Consider the following 24,950-nt stretch of genomic DNA (forward strand, 5'->3'; position numbering starts at 1 on the left):
CTGCGTGCTTCATCAAAATACGGATGGACCTACGTAGCGCTGAACGATTAATCAAACCCAAATTGACATGGCAGTATAGGAGAATGGAAATTTGCAAAAAAATTAAAAAACGGAGCAATTTGTTAATCGGCTTTATTTCTTAGAAATAATGCGTATATGTATAAGTTTAAATATGATTGTTTCATGAAACAAGAAAAGTTGAAGTAATAAATCCGACATGTCTTTACGACAAAGTATATGAATAAACTCTTTCATAATAGTTCATAGTGCATTTTTTCAACCTAACCAAACCTATAATACCAAAACGTTTAGGTGTCATAAATTATTCATTGTGATACAGAAGACCGTATTTCCCTGACGACAAGCCGGTACTGTTTTCCCACGCTTTGACCTCCGCATATTTGAAAATAACACGGTTTATTTATGAATTTTTACTGCCAATAGATTTACCAAGAGTCTCATCACATCTGACCAAGGAAATTACCGAACACGTCACAGTGGCCCAATGAAGCTGTCCGAGTCTGCCGCATGCTGAGTATTCATCAGCTCTTTGTGGTTGGAGTGTACACGGTGCGAAGAGAGACACAGAGAGAGAGACAAATGCGGAAGTGTGTGTGTGTGTGTGGGGGGGTGGTGTGTGCGTAGCGGTGCAAGGAGCGCAAAAATAAGCATCTTGAGTTGAGTTTAATGAGCATTGGGAACGAGTGCCATAAATACAACTACCACTGCAGTGTGATCCCGGTCTAAGATCACCGGCCAAAGTCCCTCATGCGACAACGGAAGACTGAAAGAGGTTCTGTGACTCTATAACGAGCTGTGTTCTGTATTGTTTGGGAGGAAAAAGTATCTGATGGTGTTTAAGGTAGACTAAATGAAAGTTTAAAAAAAAAAAATCAATTTGCGTGAAGTCTCTTGGTAAATATCCCACGTTATAACGTGGAGATTCGCGGCTTTTAATACGAAGCGGCCAATAAAAGTACGCATTTGGTTTTATGTCTGTTGAAGCTTTTGATCAGGAGCGTTTTGAAGTCTGGTAATTTATCACTTGCATGTGTTTAAAATAAATAAATAAATAAATAAAACAGTTGTAGGGGACCTTCCAAAAATAAACACATATGAAATCGCAATCACAATACAGAGAAAGGAAAACATGACAATTAGATATTTTACAAAATCGTAAAGCCATGATAATAAATCGAATACATGACTTTATGAAAAAAACATGGGAAGACCACCTTGGAAACAATTTTACAAAATCATTCAGCCCAACCCATATGCTAATGGTTTGCCCGTTTTGCTTCTTCTCATTTATTCCGGGTCGACTCAATAGGAGTGTTGTTTTGGCCCTGATGCCGTATTTTGCTGGACGAGGCTTCGTATTGTATTGGAGTGAATGCGCTCATTGTCATCGTTTACAGCGCCACACCTTCAATACGGAACTTCCCAGTGAGGGACCTTCACCCGTCTGTCGTGGCATTGTCCTTTTGTACTAGATGTGTGGTATCAAACTTGTTGTTATCACGAGCCACGTCACACTTCGAGGGATTGCATCTGCAATGTGTCGTTTCTGACGAAATGAGGGGTAACGTATTTACCGACAGCCACACAGATGAGATATTTTGGGACATTTGTGCCATAAATTGCAGACACAGACAGTAAAATGTGCAAATACGGGAGGACTCAGAGAGGGGTGCCTCTGTTCGGTTCAAGATTATTTCAGATGTGTGGTCTTCCAGTAAATTGATGTGCTGTGTCCGTATGCATGTGGTGTTGTGACAGAAACGCGATCTATTTAAAGAGGGAGCCCACCTAGTGTACAAAAGCCACTGTGGCCAGCGATTACTCAAACTGCATGCGTTTGGAAAATAACAGGAAGAAGAAGCCATTTGTGTCTCACGCAGACCGAGGTGTCTTCTGACGTCAACTTTCTTCTTTTAACGTATATTGACTTCATTCTTGCACCATTGTGACTTTATTCGTGTACATAACGGGATTTTTCATTTTGGTTTTAGTACAGCTGTAATGGAACTATGAAGTAATAACTTTTAGAAGGCTTTGAACAAAAGAGCTATTCATTTTAACAATGTAAAAGTGTTACCTCAAGTATTGTGGTCGAAAATTTGCCAACTTTCAGAACAGGTTATCAGAAATAAACAGCAATCTTTTTAGTACTCTAACTGTGACGTGGACTAAAACACCTAAACCTCCAAGCCACCTTGACTCCTTATGCAAGGTTTTTATATTTCATTTTTTCTATTCCACAATCAGAATCATCAATGATAGCAATGTATAGAAAATAAGACGCCAATAATGAACAAGTGAATGTTGCTTGAAGCATCTGGGTTGTTGTTGTTGTTTTAATTAGCAAAGTTGTTGCCGAGTTAAAAGGCACTCTTTTAACAATTATGTCCCTTTATGTGCATTCACAGTACAAAATTGTTCTGCACATGCAGGAAACAACTAATTTGATAAAAAAAGTTTTAATAAAACTGCGGCGCTTTTTTTTTTTTTTTTTTTTAATAGAGTTGATAATGCGCCTTACAGTCCGGAAAATACGGTAATTGTAATGCATGCACAATCGTAATATAGTACATCAAAATCCGACGTGCACTCAAGTTCAGTTTGGTTCACTACAGGACCGTTTGGATTGTTTAACATTGGCTCGTGTTTAACCATCACGTAATTGTGTGGTGTCCCAAAAGCTTTGTTAGTTAATTAAACAACATTGCCAAACGATTCAAAAAGATGTTTAACAAAGGCAAGGTATGGTGTCTTGTTTTCATCTGGCAACACTACCACATAGAGTAGAGAGGACTTTTGCCTTGTTTTTGTCAAGTTTGCTCGTTAGATTTCCGTTTTTCTATCAATCAGCTCCCTGCAGACACTCACGTCACTCAGGTGTGCCTCGTTGTCTCGTCAATTTGTTTGTATTTATTTCCCTTTTGCGTTGTTTTGAAGTTTCTTCTTCTAGTCACGTTTGCTCCCGTTTTTCTACCAATCAGCTCCCTGCCAGACACTCACGTCACTCAGGTGTGCCTCGTTGTCTCGTCAATTTGTTTGTATTTATTTCCCTTTTGCGTTGTTTTGAAGTTTCTTCTTCTAGTCACGTTTGCTCCCGTTTTTCTACCAATCAGCTCCCTGCCAGACACTCACGTCACTCAGGTGTGCCTCGTTGTCTCGTCAATTTGTTTGTATTTATTTCCCTTTTGCGTTGTTTTGAAGTTTCTTCTTCTAGTCACGTTTGCTCCCGTTTTTCTACCAATCAGCTCCCCGCCAGACACTCACGTCACTCAGGTGTGCCTCATTGTTTCGTCAATTTGTTTGTATTTACTTCCCTGCGTTCTTCTGAAACAAGACTGGCATCACAGAACAAACTATCTTCTGAGAATGGAAACCCTAAAAGGACATACTGCACCAGAATGAAGTGAGCTGTAGTGAGAGACGAGGCTTTACACATGCAACCAAGCTGCCAGCTAATGGAGTGGAGCCGGGTCCTCTTTTGTAGATGCAGATCGATTTGTGTCCTCAGCAGAAGTGATATCGGATATAGCAAAACACTGAGAGAGTGACCACCCTCTGTTTCACTTGCCATCTTTTTTTTTTTTTTTAAAGCCGACTCCCTTGGACTATTTCAGGCTGTACTCCCCCATTTACAGTGCATAATGATTTCAGACTCCGTCACACGACATTGCTGACGGAAAAGCAGTATTTCCGTACTTGCAGACCTAATACGAGGAACTATGTGGACCTTTATTACAGTTCGTGATTGGTATAAAGACAATTCATGCAATGAGCGTCTTGCAATTAATTAAAATGAGACCATTTAAAGAGAGATATGACCATAAACTGTCCTGTCTGCACCCACAAGTCTCACAGTTGGATGTGAATGCGAACCTTTGAAGAGCAACGTCACCCACACAGTTCACTGTGGCCGACAGTCGGCTGTTTTAAATTCATTCTCTCAGTCATGGTGCGCCTCGATGGGGGTGATAATGATGGTCTGGCTTTATGTAACACAAGAGAAGAAGATAAAATCAACCCTGACAACTTTTAGGTGAAACGAGCTACGTCTGAGACGCAAATGTTTCAAATGGTTGGGGTCATGCAAATTACTTCTGGTGGAAGTTGTTGATTGGTTTGCGGATGTTTTAGTGTTTATGTGTGCGTGAAAACAATGAATTATTTTTGGCTTACAGGAATAGTTTCATTGTTTCTCTTACGACTGTCGAAACTTCAATTCCACAGACGATAACTAAGAAAAGTTGTCAGCCAACAAACTGTAGAACAATTTTACTCAAGACTTCACCATCTTTGACTTTTGGCGTTGTTTCCTGCTCTATTTCACTTGGACACAATGTCATTAGAGTTGGCCATTATAATCTTTTTGTGAAGCTTATGGTCGATTCTGTGAAGAATGTAGACCAAATAGAGTGGCCTACCTGTCTGGTAGCAACCGTGGCGCTGTTCATTCAGTTTTAATTACTTTGCTGTCTCATGAAAAGGGAGAAAATGACTCAGCTACTAAAGGTTGAGTTGAGTTACAGCAATGCAGGCTTAGCCTCTAGAAACACCCCTGGGCAGCATAATTCTGCTAAAAAAAAAAAATCACCGGAATGAAAACAAAAGTTCAGAACATTCACCAAGGGATTCTCCCATCCCATTAAAAATTATATACAGTAGTCCTCAAAGTAGCAACCATATATTTATTTTACTATTTATACTTAATTGAAATATTTATGCATAATATGAACATTATATTCATGTGAGGTGCAAGTGTTATTTATGTCCACTTGGGGTGACCATCCTCACGTTGTACAGTACTGTATCTGTGGCTACGACTGAATGCGTGTGACTTTAAACAGTGGGGCCTAGTGCGCAACATTTCAGCGAGCAAAATGTGTACAGTTTTCAGTACAAAATCAATTAATAAAAGGCAGATTATTTTAAATAAATATATTTTTTTTAATTATCCATGAATTTTAAATTTGCAATGCGTTTACTTAATAAATACATCATTTTGTTTGACATCACTTGCCCTGAATCTGAAACAAGTTCAGACAGAGGCTCTAGTTACTCATCATGATGCTTCTCATCTTCAATTCTTGCTGTACTTTCTTCTCTCAAAATGACTCCCTGTCATCATTCCACCACAAAACTTTAAACCCGCTGCTGCAGGGTCTGCTAAGTGTGAAATGACCCCAAACGTGGGACATTCTCAGTCTTTTATGCACTCATTCCGCTCGGCTGCAATGCAGTAAACAGTTCTTGTGGAAAAATAATCACTGCAATATCTGCAATATAGCAAACAATCTGATATAAAATTACAAACACATTTGGACAAAATCCAATTTTGCTGTACAGTTGAAGCAACAAAAAGTGAAGTGCGATATTGCTTGTTTATTCAATTAAATTCCTTGATGAATAATTTTCCATCCATCCGTTCATTTTCAATAAATATATACCAGCTAACTTTGGGTCAAAGGCTGAGCTGAGCTGTCAATCACGAGGCAACGAGATATAATCCCTCAGACTATTACCAAGCGGGGACTGAACCAAAATGCTTGATTGGAAGTCCATCAAGTCAACCACAGTGTTAATTTTCCCCCCTAATGGCATTTTGTCAGATGCTAATCCCAAAATATTACACGAGCTGTTCGATGGAGGGATGTACTACTAACTGGCATTATTGTTTGCTCTTGGCAGAGGTATGTGCTCTACTAAGCACCGTTCTCGTTCAACAATGAAAACACTGATTTGATGATGTTTTCCTGAGTGCTACTTCCTCTTTTGCGCAGCTGTGCCAATGTACAGAAGGAAACACGTGCACCGCTGCGGCACTTTGCATGACCCGCCGCCTTGCCTTTGCTACACATCTTAGTAACTTGCCACCATGTTAATTGGATCCGCCAAGTCAGTTGCTGGTGCTTTTAGCAACGCCCACACAAACACAGGAAAGGTGGAAGCTCAGCCGAGCTACGTTCAAATAGTGGACCAGGCCAGCGAATGCATCAACACTACCCACTCTACACCTCTCTCACTCCGGCCGGTGAAGGGGGGGCTTCTGATTTCCTCAAGGCCAAGTCCGGCCGAGTCATGGTGACAAACCGCTCCATTCATCCTCCATGTCGGTTTACTCTCACGTCGCCTACGTGTGCCCCCACTGGCCTTTTTGCTCGATGCCACACTGCAGCAGACACTCACAGGACAGCGCACAGTCAGCCCCTCGTCAACATCTTTACAGCACAGCAGCAGTGTGGGAAAAAAACTTTCCTGTTTATGTGTGCTCATAAAATGCGGAGGTGTGTGTGAATTTTTGAGAGTTGGAAAGTATTCTTGAAAATAACAGGATGGGGGAAAATACTGCATGGGATCAGGAAAACAGTGAGAGGTGCAGTACGTGTAAGTAATATTTTAATGGGCAATAAAAAACTTAATTTTTTAAGAGCAGAACAAAAAGGTGATTGGTGTCATAGACGGCACAGTGCTCATTGTGGAACAAGTTTGAGTGAGCTCACCATTGTGTCTAAAACTAAACAATACAACAGTCTAAAGTATTTTACAATAGATAGGTGAAATATGACCAATATCGAATAAATGTTTCACTATTTGATGATCATATAAGAGATAATTTTAACGTAATTTTTGTTCTGAATTAATGTACACTAATTAACTGCAATCTAAACTATTTTCCTCGACTTCCGGTTTTAAAATTGTTATTTATCAATTTATTGTGTACATGTAATAATTTGAGGCGATTATATAGCGACAGACCTCTGAGGGAAAAGGTAACTACAACATGGCCGGCGACAAAAATGAGTTTGAGATAGCATTCCAAAATACTTCGCCCAATATGATTAACGATTAGTCCACGGAAGGGGGGATGAGAACGAACATGCAAAAGCATCCCGCTAAACTTGACATTAACAACAAAATACCAAACAAATCATAGTGTGAAAACAAGGTGGAGCTGGATTTCGATGATGAATGGCATCTGCTGCTTGGTAACGAGGATGAACAAAACAAACAAATTCGCAAGGATTTTTTTTTTTTAATAGCTTGAAAACGTCGCGCAAATATTTTTTGGTGCAATTTTATTTCAAACTGGACCCACGCTACTGCCAACCATTTGGCCCACTTTTGGGTTGCTAGATCGAAAAAGAAAAGGAAAAAAGAAAGCTCTGCCCGTTGGTGGGAGGCGCAGACGCTGCTGTAAAGATGGCACCGTCTTGGAAACACGCACTGCCACAATCCTGTTGTGCATAAACGTGAATGACACAATAATCATACATTAGCGGAATCTCCCGGGACGGTTATCGAGCCAGAAAGCCCTAAGGGCCACATGACCCCGGGTAGGGGAATTAACGGTGCATTCCTGCAGCTGTCGTCACAACATAAAACCTCAGTGAGGAGAAACCCGACTCTTCGCCTGACCGTCTACCGCTCCTCCCTGCGGGCACACCTCCTCTGAACAGCAGCATCATCCTCCCGGTGCCATCTGATCATTTATAAACAAAGATCTACTTAAAATAGAGATGGCGTTCAAAGAAGCAAAGTGCAGGAATGCAGTGAGACGAGAAGTGAGAGTGAGGACAATAGAGAACGTGAGACAGTGCAGTCATGGCGTACAGGTGGCGCGGTCCATTGATTTCCTGTTACACCTTGCGCGGCTATGCATGCCTTGTATCTGGGAACGACACCCGTCACTAGCTTTACTGTAAAGACACATACACAAACACAGGGACGCAATCATTGCAACTGAACAATTGGGTATTTGATATTCCAGCAGTCACTTAGTTCACTCAGGGAAGCAATTTGCTTCCACAAATTGACCTCCTTGCAGGAGACATCCCAAATAATCAACATGAGACAAAAACAGACTCTTATTTAATACTACCTGGTTAATCGGACGATTTCTTTGTCAAGTAAAGAGACAAATCATTGAGGCCACTATATTCTTCACACCTGTCTACAAGGGCGGGCCCCGTGTCCCCCGCCTAATATATATATATATATATATATATATATATATATATATATATATATATATATATATATATATATATATATATATATATATATATATATATATATATATATATATATATATATATATATATGTCATGTCATTATCCACACCGCTTATCCTGAACAGGGTCGCGGGAGGGGGCTGGAGCCTATCCCAGCTGACTTGGGGCGAAAGGCACACGACACCCTGAACTGGTCGCCAGCCAGTCACAGGGTAGACATGGACACCGTTGCTGAGTGGGAACTGAACCCACGCTGCCCGTACACAACTCGGGCGAGTGTACCACGACACCACATCAGTGACTCTATATATATATATATATATATATATATATATATATATATATATATATATACACATAGTGGGGTGTTTCTGCTATAAAAAGCCGCATAGAAATAACCAAAACAAAGTGGCAGAGGTACAGTGAAGATCAAGATTCACGCCAAGACTCACAGAGAACACTATCTGGATGCTACATTCAGATCCAGTAAGTCTTACGCATATTAATATATAAACGTTTACACTGAAACACAAACAGTCCAATATACACTACAAGCAAATAAACCGACTTTTTCCTGCCAGCAGTTTTAACTTTGCTCATTGTGGTCTGGCAAATGTCAACAGGTTCCCATTAAATCACATCAAGCCTTTTGCTGTTTATGGAAAGAGACGTCCTAGTACGTGTCAATATAGCCTAAATCTAAAACAAACAGTGCAAGCAAAAATATTTCCTGTAAGTCCGTTACCACAATGTAAATTGAAATGTGGCCACATGGAAGAGCCGTGGCAGTCTGTTTAAATTACCAAGTATGAAATGAAAAAGAAAAAGAAAAAAAAAAACACATACTGAGACGATATAGTCAAAAAGATCCCCCTTCTTACGGAGCTACAATATGTATGCCGGGCCAGTGGTTGGCGGGAACCTACTGCTTGTGGAGTCACCATCGATAGTTAATTGTGAAAATTGAACCTCGAATCTCAAATGATCATTCAGACAGAAAGGGATTGTGTCACTGGCATGAGCATGAATGCAAAGCTTAGTCATACTTTGTGGTATAATGTGTGGCAACTAACTATAGGCAGCAGTTCTCTTTCCCTGCAAGGAAAGCCTCATGGAATAATTGCGAAATATTTCCGACAGTACATCACCAAAAACCTGACAAAACACACTGAAGTCATTTAGAGGCAACCGAAGCCAAAACGGACTGACAGTCAAAGTGGGAATAGTTCAAAGATGACTGGTGTTGGATGAATAAATAGCCAGCCACCTCTTTGAATCGCAATGTTGCTTCTGAGGAGAAGCACATTTGTGAATAGTCATAAAGGCATGTTTGACAACACCATCTCGACTGTGGAGATGACAGCGCAGAAAGCAATGCAATACAATGCACACTGTGAAAAAAAAAACACACTGATGATAATCTGATCACACTGCTGTTCCACAGAAAAGCAATAAAGTGTGAATTAGGGAGGTTGGCGGGAGGGAACATTAGCACAAGATATTTTCAGCATAGAAAAGTGTAGCACTTGAAAAAAATGTGGCTGCACTTGTGAAACATACAGAACAAAATGTTCAGGAAGAACCTGACCTCTTGTCTCATAAAGCCACAACCAAAATGGCACTAACATCTACTGTCAGGGAAGAAAAGGCAACAAGACAGTCACAGCATCCACTGCAGGGGTGGGCAAACTTTTTGATTCACACAATGGGTTCTAAAATTTGACAGAGGGGCCGGACCAGGACCAGATGCATGGAGTGTTTTGGTAACCTCACCTCATTGGAGAAAAAAAAATAAATTTCATTTGAAATGAAAGTGAACAAAAGCATTACAACTTTATATATGTCTTTGAAAAACCACAGTATTTAGAAAACATGAACAAGGTTTATTCAGTTATTTTTTTTCCAGTTCGGCGGGCCGGAATAAAACGTTGAACGGGCCACATGTGGCCCCCGGGCCGTAGTTTGCCTACGCCTGGTCTACTGGATCACACAAAACCCCAAACCAGGACTTAACATTAACAAATTCCAATCTACCAAATGTGGGGAAATTTTAGCTGTGGCGAGTGACGCCATATCTCCAACTAGCGACCCGTATGGATTACCGTACTTTTCGGACTATAGCTCATTCCGAAAACTGACAAATTCAAAAGACAGAAAAAAGGAGGCCATAGAAATAAGAAGGAATGGAGATAGCATCACCAACAGGGACGACGGAGCTCACACGCTCCCGCACACCTGGGACACCATCCTTCATTCTAAGGCAGTGGTGGGTTAGAGCTTTATTTTGAAGGTATCCTGATGCGATCAGCTGTTTTTAGACACGTCACACGAGGAAGTGGTGACAGCTCTGACGAAGGCTGGAGTGACAGCTGAAACTGTCAGGAAGGTAGAAGAATTTTCTCTTTGCTGGAAAAAAAAAACGTTTGCCTGGGAAAAAAAAAAAAAGAGGGCAGCAGCATTCTATGGACTAATGTAAACTGTTCCAAAAAAGAACTTCCTTTTTGGTCTAGTGTTTTAGATGTTAGCAGGGGGGTAGCAGAAGTGGAAGTTGTCCTTATATATGCGTCTAAAACGCATAGCGGTGAAAGGAAACCCCGTATCTGCTGATGAAGTGGCCCAGGGGGAGTCAATAGAGAGTGAAGAGGGTGGGGATCCAGCACGGAACCCTGAGGGACACCACATTGTGGGTCTGTGATTTTGCTTGGCCCAAGGCAACGGATTCAGTTCTATTAGTAATCAGATCTAATCAGTGTACCAACAGCTTTCCTTGAATTTCTCCTCACTCCATACTGCCTCCAAGAACTACTTTAAAGTTTTATTGTCAAACAGGGCAACTTTCTCACATGCTTACAGAGAAGATTGATTTGGAAACCCAGTAATGCCCCAACCCAACTCTTCTAACTCACTACCTTTCATTTGTTCCACTATTTCTCTTCATCTCCCTCTTCTGTGTAATTTAGGCACTCCCGCGGTAATGGACACCTACTCAGTGGCAGTGAGTGGAAAAGCAGCCCTGCTGCTTCAGCTGGTGTGTTCTCCAAGAATGCCTATTAGCTTCACAGATAGCACCTAGTTAGGAGGCTGTTAGGCTGAAACTAAATCCAAGAGGCGTTAAGTGAGCTCAACCTTCCATTGCTGGCCACATCCTAATTTCCCTGTGGATACCTTTGTACGAGTCAAATTCATCTCAAGATAAAACCAGAATGCCTTTAGTTCACATCTATGGCGAACGGTCAGGGCAAACATTTCCTCGGAGTACAAACATGGCACAAGCAGAGCTGATGAATATTCAAACTCTGCGGTGACCTAGCTGGGGTTGCTCCTTCTTATTGCTGACAGTGCAAAACTCCGGGACTACCTGGGTGCAAACAACAGGACTGCTGACGGCTGGTTGTTGAGGACAGCACGCTTACATAATTGAAATCACCTTAGACTAAAGCCCAGCTTCCTTTCCTTCTTTGTCCTTTTTCACAGAAAAAAAATCAAGAATTCGTTGTTTTTGCACGACATCCAGAGTTTAGCTGCAGTTTTGGCTTTTTTTTTTTAATTGTGATTCACTGCCATTGATGCCAGTTGAAACCAAAGGTCCATTTTTTTTTAAATGTGGTCATGTTTGTTCCACAAGGCTCCTGTCTATGTGCCTATGAAAGGACATTCCAACACAGATCATGCATCCATCAATTGTCTACTGCTTATCCTGTCCAGGATCAAAGCCGAGCTGGATCCTATTCCAGCTGACTTTGGGCAGGGTACACTCTGTATTGGGCACGAGGCATTCATAGGGCATATATAGACAAACAAGCATTCACACTCGCATTGAAAACTAAGGGCAATTTGAAGTTCTATTCTGCTTTCGAGGCAAACTTTGTAGCCACATGTCTCGCCATACCAACCCTTTCACACTTATTTAAAAAGTTGAAGCTACTTAACAGTCAAAGGCTACATTGTCTCTATGAATGAATGAATTCTGTCTATCAAAGATAAAAAGACAACGATTAATACAGACAGCCCAGTGATCAATGTTAGTCCTGCCAATGTAAAGCAGCTCCAAAGACACCAACGTGGCCACAATTTGTAGTGCAGAAACGGTTTAGGCAGCAAACTAGAATTAGTTGCACCCGTTCCTGGCTGCCAGTGAAATCCATCACTTCCCTATTGCTTCAAGACATGGCTATTAAACAACATAACGTTATCAATACAAATGTTTGCTCCATTAAATGACACCTAGTCAAAATAATCAGAACACAAATTAATTTATAAACATGTAACCCATGTTTAAAGAAAGTCCGTGTTGAAAATATACACAGACTGAAAGATATGTTGGAGCTGGTCTCAAGTATTTGCCCACTTCTACTCTCCAGGCACCCACTCACCTACAATCTCTCCCACCTCATCCATCCTCGCTCTCCAAATGGTGATGAAAACTGACTTGGAAGTCCCACAGTCAAGGATAAACACATAGTCCTATGACGGGCACCACATGCTTTCTTTTTTTCCCCCCCATCATCTGTTTATTTTCTCAATTACACAATGGGAGAGTCTGTGTCAGCAACTCCGGGGTTTTGCTCTGGCAAGAGAGAGAAGGAGGAGGAGGAGGAGGAGGTGGTGGATTTTGACAATATTGTGTCTTCATGCCACTGATAAACGCCTCTGTAATCATCATGGAAGATGGGGCAACGTATGGCAGACGAGCTGACTACTCAAGCTCGGAAGGACCTGCACCTGATTCATCCTCAGAGGTTATTCCGCCAGAAGAATGTGACCAATATGACAGAGGATTACTCACTGATGTCGCAGTGATTCACTGCTGCGTGCCGTTGTTGGAACTCTGAGTATGCGTACAAACTTGTGACATTAACACGGAGGAAAGGCCTTATTTTTGGCTGATGACCAAGCAATTAGCAGGCTTTGTAAAACAACAGGTATGAAATCACAAAAATCGATTTTGAAATAGTGTCGAGCACTATGAAATTATTAGTAATATGATGCAAATTTGAAAGCAAAACTGAAAAACGTTTGCAGCAGTGACTCCCAAATAGATTTTGCAAGGATGTTACTTTTTTTTTCAGAACTGAATGTTTCTTCTTTCAAAGAGCAAAGTATAGTACTGAAGTCATGTCTTGATAAAAAAAAAAAAAATGATGTAGACAATTTTCCATTCCTTGAGCCATTTTACAAGTGCAAAATAATTTCGGAGTCATCTTTAAGTGCCGCGTGTTTATTGACAATATGAGTCAAGATAACAATTAGAGGTGGGGGAGGAAGTGCGGAATAATTACTGAGAGAAATAATGTCGCAATAGAGCCGTTTCGTGGTTCCGTATCCCGCCCTTAACACAAAACACTTGAACCTCAAACCATCTTTCCCCACTGGAACAACAGCAGAGGTCACCAACTCTGGTCCTCCAAATCTGCATGTTTGAGATGCTTAACTCCTCCAACATACCCGATTCAAATGAGCTCATCAGCAAGCGCCGCAGAAGCCTGATAATGAGCCTGATCATCTGAATCAGGTGTGCAAGAGGAGGGAAATATCTAAAAACATGCAGGACAAGGGTCCTCGAGAACCGGAGTTGGTGACCCCTGCTCTCCGGCGTAGTCAGAAGATAAGAAAATACAATGAAAGAATTAACAGTTCATTTGTCATGGTTTGATTCATTCAATGAGTATTTCTTTTGGAGCGTGTGCCTTTGCCACTGATGTTGCTGCACCATTTGTGTTCAAATATACTGTATTATAGACTGTATAACCATATAATACAATATTTTACGGACTATAAGGCGCACCTGTGTATAAGCCGCCGCAACTCTTTTGGCCTTGTTTTTGATTAATTGTTTACCATCTGAGTCGTACGTCAGGTCACTCGTATGTCGCGCTACTCCTACTTGTAATTGTGAAAAAGCCTTTAGGACGTCCATCAATTCCAAGATTGAATTAGTATAATCAATGTAAGCCATAAATCCACAGTAAAAACACAAGTGAAATGAACAACAGTAAACAAAAGACGAAATGGAGTGAACCACAAACATTAGGCTGATTCTGATCATTTGCCTTTTTCATCTGTTGCGACAGAATGTGCAGTACATTTAGATGGACACACCCACTGACCCATTTTTGTCAAATAACAGTTTACATATTTCCTATAACAACTAATAAATAAAATCCTAATGCTAAAATGAAACCGCGACGTTGGTTGAATTTAATGAGCCACATGCACACACACACAAAAGGGAGTTTCCATATCTCTTGGAATAACCACTGCTTTTTCATGGTGTAAACTTAGGGAAGTCAGATAAGTCTTGCAAAGCAAAACCAAGAATATGACAGGCCCCTTGATTTTACTGAGGCACAGAGGGAGCCTGTGTTCTATCTCGACCAAGCCAGGAAAGTTGTCTGAGGGAACACACGGGTAAATATTGACCTTCAATTACTTGAAACAGCCGCCCTCACTTTGGGGCAGCAATATGGACGCATCAGCAAAAACATCATATGCGTTTAATGTATATAAACATGTTGGGCCATACCTGTGAAGTGTACATAAACAGACGTAGTACAGTAAATACGCCTCATGGTGTGAAATGACATCAAATGGAAAAGAACACCGTCTCCTTAAGGGACTGACTGTATATCTGAGAAAATCAGTCCAGTGTCACAAGAATCACTAAACCACAAGAAAAAGTCCAAATCTGGACGAAATATGTTGGGTTTTGACCTTTAATAGGGTGAAAAGTAAACAACCTCCCCAAGTGACGGTCAACCGCGCTTGTGCATAATTAACATCTTCTAAAGTGAGGCGCTCTTTGAATGACCTTACCTGACAGAGTAAGGCACTGCTTGCCAACAGAAGACACTGCGGTAAGCAACAAATACATGTGTGCCACCCACACTTGCACCTCTCATGCAAGTCTCCTTATGGGTTTCGGAATGTCTTTTGCACGGGATTATAACACAACATGCATGACCTAAACACTGAGTTATGACCTTTTATGATAGGAAGATGAGCTACATCAATGCAGGCCTTAGGGCTGCTGATATCCAATATTTTGCTATTTGATATTAAAATTCTATTAAATAATTATTTGGATACTATATAAAATGTACATTTGTGGGTAAAGAACAATTATAAATTAACGAGAGGAAAACATTTCACGGCCAATTAGTTTGAATTTTTCAGATAATCAACATCTTTTTTGTAAATTTAAACTGCACAGCAGCAAACAGGTGAAACAACATTTGAGTAAGTCTGGTTTGTTAAAAGTTGATCAGGAACTACAGCTGTGTCAGGCTTGTCAGCATCAAAGTTTGCAGCGTCACAGCTCACCTGTTTTCAGAAGCCGAGCTATGATTGGTCGTTATCTGAGCCCTGAGCAACTGTGATGTCATATTGAGTCGACGGCAAGTAGCAAAATGGCCGTCCCCTGACATGTACAAAAACGGGGTGAATTTTACTGCTTGACTCATATTCCGCAATATAAATCAGAACGCACATGTTCTTGTTCAGATTCATTTTTGGGTTGACTTCCCCTTTAAGTGGGTACCTGTGGCATAAAAAGCATTTATTTATTTATTTATTTTAATCAAGGTACTCAAATTACTCGAACACTCGTTTCAACCCCAACAGGCCTCTTTCATTATTTATTATTATTTTCGATATGACACCGGAGTGGAAACAGATGTTCAGCGTCACATGCTATAAGTAATATGATTTTAAAAAAATACTAATAAATTTTCACTAGAGTTGAACAAGGAAATTCCCATCCTAAATGAAATCAGGAAATACAGATTAACTACAGTACTACCGAATCCTGCTCTGATATCCCCAAGATAAGAATGGAGAGTTCAAACACTTTGCTTCAGTCACAAGCCGAGAGGGGAATTTTGGGGGACATGTGCGAGATGTGCTCATCAGAAGCACAGCAGTCCTGGAAGGACTTCCCCAGAAGCCCCCTCTTAGACTCCCGCATAGAAGAAATCCCCCTGCAATCGTCAGGTCTTCTTCCTCCGGGGATGCCTTAAAGTATATGCTGAGACAAAGAAAGAGGTGAGGGCGGGTGCCGCGTCTCCCACGCTCACTCATCCATATGCATGGTCACAGGTTGCCATACGATTGTCAACGTGATGTAACAAAGCAGAGAAAACAGTGAGTATTTGGAAGAGATCCATCAAGCTAGTGGTGAAATACAATCCCTCGGCTGCATCACCGATCAATACACACACGCAAATAAACACGCACACAGACCAGCGTGCATCATTTTTCATCACAGACCATCCATGGGAGAATGTTTTACTCCTCTGTTCACTTCAGAATTTCATCACTGTTAAGATACAAAACATGTATACTTAAGCACAATTAATCAAGTGTTGGGCTAGGCCTGTGACTTTCAAAATGTGAGCCATGACTCCGTGGGGGAGCGTCAGAGAATTTAGTGGAAGCGCAGCAGCTTGAGAAAAATAACTGAATCTGTTTCACTTCAGGTTCAACTAAAGATAATAAGATAATTAATCATTATTTATTTATAATGGGAAAGGACGCGGAAGCTGAATGAAATCGGTTTGCTTCATCAATTCACCTAGCATGTTCAGACGGAAAAATGAAATCAGCATTTTTTTTCTTCCATTTTCACTTTCTGTAGGTGTATGCATTGGGCCACGTGTCCAAATACTTTTATCCACAAAGTGTGCCATGCCAGTCTCCCCACTCACAACAATAACATTCTGGCCAAGCCCTTCTCTTACATACCTGCGGTGTACAAGCACAAAAGCTTACAATCACGCTATTACACAACACTCGCCACTGTGGAAAGTCAACACGCAAAATAAGCCCACTGTTGATACACAGGGCAGATTATAACACAAAGTGTACAGAGGCGAAGCCAGACACATTGTGCGCCGGCGAAAATACCGAGAGACTCTGAGCCATAACAACATTACACTGTCTGATCAAGGTTTTTGGAGAATTGGACGAAAGCAAACTTTCAAGTTTGCAACAGCGCAGATGCAGGTAATGATTAACCCTCACATAGGAACGTTTTCAATGAGTCACTGCTGCCAGTCCTAACTCGGAAAAAAAAAAACGCACTGCCTGTCTGCTTGTCCACACAAGATTACATAACTGAGGCTGGAACATACAAGGAAGGGCCCGACAGCCACACTAGCACACGTACTGTATATTCTTGTCCCCGTTTCATTTGTGAGAGGTCGACATGAGGTCAGGACAAGCACACACTGACCCCGATCATGCAAATGTAGGACTAATGTATGCTGTATGTGGGTCAAAGTAACAGAATGTGTTCAAAATATGATCATAAACAGACAATGGCGCCAACAAAATAATTACTGTACACAAGTGAGGTCGAATTGCCTAAAAAAAAAAAAGAAATCACATTAATTAACATAAAACTATTATGTTGATCAAAACTGAAAGTGGAACTGGTTGACGTAAACATTTTAACAATATTTCAGCAGCATAAACATAAATCATTGATATTTTACTTTAGGGCGGAGTGATTTAGGAAAAAATAATAATCATGATTATTTCGATTGTCATGATTATCAGGATCATCATGATTAGTAAACGCGATTATTCGCCTACCAAAATTAAACTTTATATATAACTTAAAAGACAAACCAGAAAAAAATCTGTAACAAGTAAAATAATTATATATTAAAATTATAAGACTAAAAAGACAATATATAAAAATGCATTCCTGCTTTGCATGCTTAGGTCTATCAGTCAAAGTGTGGTGGAACACATGGAAATAATTACAGGAAGATTAAAAACAGCAGAAGACAGTGGCAAACTTTAGTCGTATAACTTATTCTTAGATTATGTAGAAATATATAATCATGAGTATTATTATATTACTTGTCGTGTGTGTGACGTTTCATTATTTGACGGTAAATCCCTCCCATGCTAATTTCTGCTAGCAAGTCAGCATTAAACGTTAAGATGTTGATGCACCTAAAAAGAGGTATTTATTATATATTTATATATTATTATATTATATTATATTATATTTATATATACATTTATGTTGCGTGTTTACTTTTACAATAAACTCCAACTAAAGTGTTAATAAACAGCTTTGAGCATTTGCTGCAAGCAACACGGTGCATTCAGGGTGCATTTACAGCATAGGAACTTACATACACACATTGCACTGTTAGGTACATTACTGTTTTTATGTTGTTTGTACAAAAAAAAAATCTAAAGTACTTTTACATTTCTAATAGTTACCCAACCCTAGATGACTTATATTGTATCTTGTGAAAAAAAATAATTATTTTTCTCCTACGTGAAATGAGACGTTACACACTCATCCCTATGACGTACTGTACATTAAAAGAAAATATTGACCAGTCCCCAGGATTTTACGACTTAACTTCTATTTTTCTTGCAGAAGACCGCTGACATAGTTGTTGCTTGTTGTCTGAAAGAAAACAAAAAACGTCTAGCGTGCTCACACACGCAAGCACATTCAGTGCTTTGAGTAATCAGTCAAGCAGGCCAGACCGTTACTGAACACTCATGCTCACTTTTTCTCCAGTATCACAGACACAACGCCATCTGTTTAACACCCTGGGAAAAATGACATTAAACCATCTCCGTGTCAAGAAAAAAACAAAAAAAAAACTGAACATTAGCTCCTGATCTTTCCATCAGCGGTTATCACAGCATGTTATCGGTTACGAGAAGGATAGGTCTGAGGCGGCGGCAACTCCACACGACCTCTCTACCGTTGGCATCGGGCGCACTTAAATCAACACGTTGCCACCTGCAAGGCTGAGTCAGCGTGGTGGATTTGTGAGCAGATGCCAGGTGAAAGAAGGAATTGAGTGCACAGAGTGTTGCTGTGTTAATTGGCAGAAAAGTGCCCTTTTCCATCTTAAGTGTTGCGCCAGTGGGAGGCACGGAAGAACACACGCAGGCTGGCCGCACACTCTGACTCAAGTCTCCTGTAATCGGAGCGAGGTGCGTTTCACTATTATTGCGTCGGAGCAAACTCATTGTGAAAGCCGACTAGATACTTAATATGTAAACGGGCAATGTGGAGCACTTGTAAAGAGCTTCCACAACAACAACCAATTTTAAAACCTGGTCAAAAAAGATATTATTGCTTTAAATGTATGAAAAGCATGTCTGACCCACAGTTTTTATTTAAAAGTCCGCATTTTCAAAAACATATATTTTCCTCACTCAGCGGTAAAAAAAAAAAGCTATTTCCACACCAATGGTAATTTAAACAAATGTCTGGACCACATGTTAACACACTTATAGGCTGAAGTGCTATTTTGGAATTTTGGCCCATCATAAGCCGCTTCTTCAACATGGTAGGAGAGTACATGCACATGTGTGCAAACATGTTAAAAAACTCTGAAACTGATGAAAATGTTATTGAAAATGCCACAGACAAATTACCCGATGTATGTTTCAGTAGCTAAATTAAATAAAAAAATAAAATAAAAAAGGGATAGTTAACAGGACATACTGTAATGCTTTTTTTTTTTTTTTTTTTTAAAAAGTACATTTTCAGCAAACTAAATGCAATGTGGCTGCATCATCATACGAGGGAAGTAACAAAAGCAGTAATGTTATTGTATGAAAGTAAATTTTCTGATATCAGTACAGTATTCGTTCTACCTATATTTGAAAACATATCTGGGGAACTGGGACAGCGGCAATATGGAAGACTGTGAACCAGAGAGCATCGATAACAAGAACATCAAATTCAGAGAAAAAGAAAAGTTATCCCCGTGCATGCTCATTTTGCGAAATTGTTTGATGTGGTCGGCGACAAGAATGACCCGTGGCAAACGTGCTGTGCCAGCTGAAAAACCACCGGCTTCTTGCATTTACAAAACTTTCCATCTGCTCTAAAAAAAAAAACACACATAAAAGTAGTGTATTTTTCACGTTATCATTAGCTAATAAAGCATTTTTTTTTGTTTCTCACTTCTTAAAATGAGCAAAGCTATGGGAACATATAGCTTTGAGAGCATGAAAGCTGTACCAACACGACTAACATGAGACATGTACCATAATGTTGTTTTCACGCTATCAGAATGGGTATTTTATAGATTGTTTTTACCTTGGTACAGTTGAGAGTGTGTCAATTTTTACTTAAATACAGGAGCAGAATCAGTTTCACTCACTCTTAGAACTGATTGTCTTTTAACTCATTCACACCCAGCCGAGTAAAAAAAGACGTTTTTAGCCGTCAATGGAAGTAAATGAGTTAAGTACAGAGTACTTTTGCTACCTTGGTGTTTTATTCAGTTTTAATCCCGAGGGAAAATGTAATTTTCACTAAACTATGTATATCTTTATCTTGCATGCATAATACCAGACAAAAGTCATCGTACATGATGGCAGTTGAGCGACGTCAGAACGAAAAGGAGGCTCAACCTTGTCCAGCTTTCTAAAGTGTTTTGGCCGATTTGATGCAGCACAGTAGTCCACATTGGCGACTAGGAAATTTTACAATCTCCACAAGTCAAATGCCTGAGATGTCATCATATTGCGCAACACCTTCGGTTACCTCAAGTGAACTCAGTACTGCAACCATCACAGGCTCATCTCTGTTCATGAGTGCTTTTTTTGTTGCCTTTTTTTCAACACTTGAGCAAATGCAACAGCCCCAATAAACTGTTTTAAGAGAACATAAAAATACAGACAAATATCAACAGCCTCATAGCATAACTGCGAATGCCACTTGCGATTCAACCATTGCATTTTACCGTAACACCGATAAGTGAGAACCTACACAAGGATAAAGAAAACTATTTAATTTTTAGAAAGTTTTACACTATGTTTTTAGATTGAAATTATATTATTTCATTAGATAGATAGATAGATAGATAGATAATTTCTATTTTCATTATTTTAGAATTAGAAATCCCTTTATTGTCATTGTACTCAAGTGTGCAACGAGATTAGAGATTTCCTAAAAGAAAATAATTAGTTTTTCCAAATACTGGACAGACATCCTCGAACGGACTGTGCTGTGCTTTTCAGTCATTAGTGTATGTCCTAAGTTAACTACGGCAGCAACCGATTTGTGTGCGGGCAAAAGGCCAAAGCTTGTAGAAAATGCTGTTTTAAAAAATATTTTTGTTCTGGTGAAGAATGTTGAACCCATACATGGCAATAATGGTGCTAGCACCTCCTGGATGTTTCAAGGATCTACTGCATGATGATGTAAACCCCCCCCCCCCCTCACACCCCCCCCCAAACAGGACAACAGAGCAGTGCACTCCTTGGGCGCCTGCTGAGTTAGCGCCTTTCTTCAGCCGGCACCACAAGTGGTCTCCATCCAGACAAGAGTGACGCACCGTGAGCCAGATGCTTTGTGCTGATTCAATAAGAAATAATTGCATATTGGCCTTTCTCCACTCATCCCCCTTCACCGCTGTGGTCTGATACCATACTGTATTTTTGTGCAGTCATTTACAGAACGGAGCTGAGGAGGTATGCCGCAGCAGAGCCCGAGGGCTGGCTTTTACACAAAAATGCTTGGGACTGCATGTGTAGCTGCTTATAGACACGTGGAAAAGATTGTTAGTTGTGCTTCCATTAAAGAAAGAAAAACAAGCACTGAAATAAACAACTGAAATAATATGTCCTTAACGTTTTTAACTCAATATTTGGTTGCAAAATCCCTTTTGGGTGATCACTGCAACCAATCAAGATTGAGTAACTCAATGAAACTATCATATTTTTTCAACTGGCATCAGTGGTTGATATCGACAGCATTCGCGATGCCTCGATACCTTGAATAAGGCTGGTATTGGCCCAGTTCCGATACCTGTAAAATTAACGAAATAAAATATGATGTTTAAAAAAAAAATAAATAAATCCACTGTTAATGTGACATAACTTGTACGACTCAAGTGAATATTTAAAAATCTTTTTGAGAGGCAAGATCAAGATAATAAAACTGAAAGAATTTGCTTCAAGTGTGCACGTCCACTTACTGTATAACCATAATATAAAGCTAATGCTGGCTTAACACAACAAAACACAACAACAACAAAAATCTGTAACTTACCACAAGGTGTATTTTCTTCCTAAGTCAGACGTGGGCTGAGATTTCCACATTTGGGCAGAGACAGCCAAGCAACGCAGGATAAAGCAGTTGTTTTCGGCAGTCTGAAATGTAAACACAAAGCACGCGCCGATCAGTCCTCAATTTACAGTACGAGTCATTTTGAAAATTCTGCGATGTGACTGCCTGATTCTACTTGATTGTTGAAATCGAATCAAATGTCACTAGTGGTTTGCACCAAGGAGGAAGTCTCTCTGATGAGCCAAAATCAAAAAGATTGCAACAAGCAATTATTGAGTCATGAATAAAAATAGCAAGTAACATCAATACGCAAGTAAAAGCAAAAACTATTCTGGCTTAAAACTACTCTATAAATACAATTTATCCAAAAAGTAACTTGAATACCTGTACCAGAGTAAATTTAGTGCATTACTACCTAAGGCACGCAACATCAGATGTAGCAAAGAAACATCAGAGCATGTCTATCTTGCTCTAAATGTTCTTATCTTCGCATGCTTCATTTTTGCATCTGCAAGCACAGAGCTGATGTGACTTGCCAAAATGTTCCAGTCTGGACTTATCTGTCCAAAGGACAATCTCCCTCAAGTTTTGTGGCTTGGCAATATGCATCGAAGCAAATTCTAGTCTCATTAGTTTTGTAGTTATTTAAGATATTTTCCTGAAGAGCGAGATTTTATTAAACATCCAATTGATTCTTGTCAAATCATCGATATGTTCTTTGGATGTATAACTTATTTGACATTAGTGTGATTTCAAAGGTGATGGTCTGCTCTCCACAGTGGTGCATAAAACAATAAGAACACATTCATCTGAAAAAAAGTCACAAGGCTTAAGTCTTCACACCAGCGTGAACTCTTGCTCGGGTTAGTGACACTGCAAAAAAGACACTATGAATGGTGAACTATGCAAAAAAAATTACAAACTAATTGGATAATGACTCAATTATGTGATTTAAAATGTTTTTGATATTTTTTTTGTTTTCTGGATTTGGGATTTTTTCCCCCATGCCGGTAGGACAGTAAACTATCGGTATTGGACAAGTTGGATTTGGAAACTAATTTGAAAACCCTTGTAAACTAATTTGAAAAACCTAATCTCTCAAATGTTGGCAGCAACAAAATAATAGCTCAATTAAAACAATTACCGGAGCAATTAAAGCAATAAAGTCCCTAAGAATGGAAATAAATCTTTATAAAAGAAGTTCGGAAACTTTTTTTTGGTTTCGGGACTACTCCAAAAATTGAGAGGGCGACCTACACTAGATTTGTTAGAATTGTTTAATTTTAATCCATTATCATATATCCACGTTTGTACGAACATACAATGGTAAGTATGTAGTTAAGTTTAAGTTGGCCTTTTTTATTTTTTATTATTTTTTTATTTTTTTATTCAAAACAGCTCAGGGGGCAATTCAAATACTTTTCGGGACTTCTTTAAGTATGCCCCCGGCCATATTACAATGAATTAGTTGACCTTCCATTATTACTTCATTTATTGTGCTGCCAAGTTTGTATAGTAAGTTTAACAGAAGATGAGCTCATCCACCAATATTATAAGCCAGTTAAATTGGTTGCCATGCCAAAAAAAAGCCAAGTTACTCTCCTTATCACAAGCCAGTCTTCAACCTACTGAGTTTTAAAAAGTATTTTTTGATAAAATTAATATTGCATTTCAACAAAGTGGCAGGGGGTGTTCATATACCAAATTGCAGAGAGTACCAGACTTTCATTTGACGCCAATGTCTGTTGATGGATCTTAAGTATTAATACAGTGGGAATTGAATGAGTTACAAGTAATCCTATTTCGTGTGTCATTTTATTGTTGTTTCAATTAAAAAACATATATGTTTTTGAGGGAGGTATTTACATGTTTAAGTGGACCTAAATGGGGTTTTGCCATTTTAAACTGCTCGCAAGATTTGAATCCAGCCTCATGTTGCTCAATGTGCCCCAGACCGTCAACGACAAGCAATTATAAAACTCGTCGTGATAATTAATCACGAAGAACGAAAATGGAAGCGCTGCCAAAATAAAGCTAGCAATAGCAGTGGAAACCAGTGGTGCCCAATCACCGGGCCGCGGACCGGCACCAGGTGGGCCACAGAGATAAAAGAAAAAAGAAACTTGCAATACGTCCGGTTTATTTCTTATTATTTGAAAAGTGACCAGCTCCTCTCCCTTACATCCATCTATGATGGCCGCTTGACGCATGTCAAGATGCTAATTGTTTCAGTCGCATTATGTTAATACTAAACCCACAAGCTAGCAAAGTGAGAAAAAAAGAAAAACTGACCATGAACGAAGCTTGCTCTGCACAATATACGGCGAGCGGGTCTTTACAAAGCGTTATGGTGACCACTTGTTCTGTGGCGCCTTATATTGGCGCATTTCAGGTGGACGCTGCTAATACAGTTAGAGATAAAAATGTGGCTTCTCGTTTATTGTAATATCTATCTGTGACCATATTAAGGTTCGTAAAAAAACACAGTGGATTTGTGTTTGTTATTGTGGCATTCTATTAACCAACTCCGCGCCTCCACTCCCAGACCCAAAATTATGGACCTGTATGCACCGGTCCGTGGCGGAAAAAAGGTTGAGAACCGCTGCTCTGAACAAGCCGATGTTCGCCACGGCAAATATGTTAGTTGCATGATTTTTCCGTAATAATTTGTTTGCCATCGCACTTTCAGAGGAGGATATTCCTAAAAGTTCAGCAATACTTGTGGCGCCAAAGCTAACAGTAGAGCATGAAGCTATGAGGGCGTGCCAGTGACCTGCTACAAGTGAAATAAATGATTGACACCTCATCAGTAATATTTCCTGTCTGTGATAAATTGTTTTTCCAAGGGCACAATGGTA

General features: G+C 39.8%; 1 protein-coding gene across 5 annotated transcripts in view; it reads right to left on the reverse strand.

The window, feature by feature from the left end:
• hivep3b (HIVEP zinc finger 3b) overlaps positions 1-24,950 on the reverse strand; it is a 53,164-nt gene that overhangs the window by 27,123 nt on the left and 1,091 nt on the right. For all 5 annotated transcript variants that reach the window (XM_088306074.1, XM_088306077.1, XM_088306076.1 and 2 more), the window contains exon 2: positions 22,075-22,175. The gene's annotated coding sequence lies outside the window, so the exon portion shown is untranslated. The remainder of the gene's footprint in view (positions 1-22,074; positions 22,176-24,950) is intronic.

This window comes from Idiotropiscis lumnitzeri, chromosome 10 (assembly GCF_059441095.1).
Source record: "Idiotropiscis lumnitzeri isolate Australia: NSW breed Sydney's pygmy pipehorse chromosome 10, RoL_Ilum_1.0, whole genome shotgun sequence".
Classification (NCBI taxonomy): Eukaryota; Metazoa; Chordata; class Actinopteri; order Syngnathiformes; family Syngnathidae; genus Idiotropiscis; species Idiotropiscis lumnitzeri.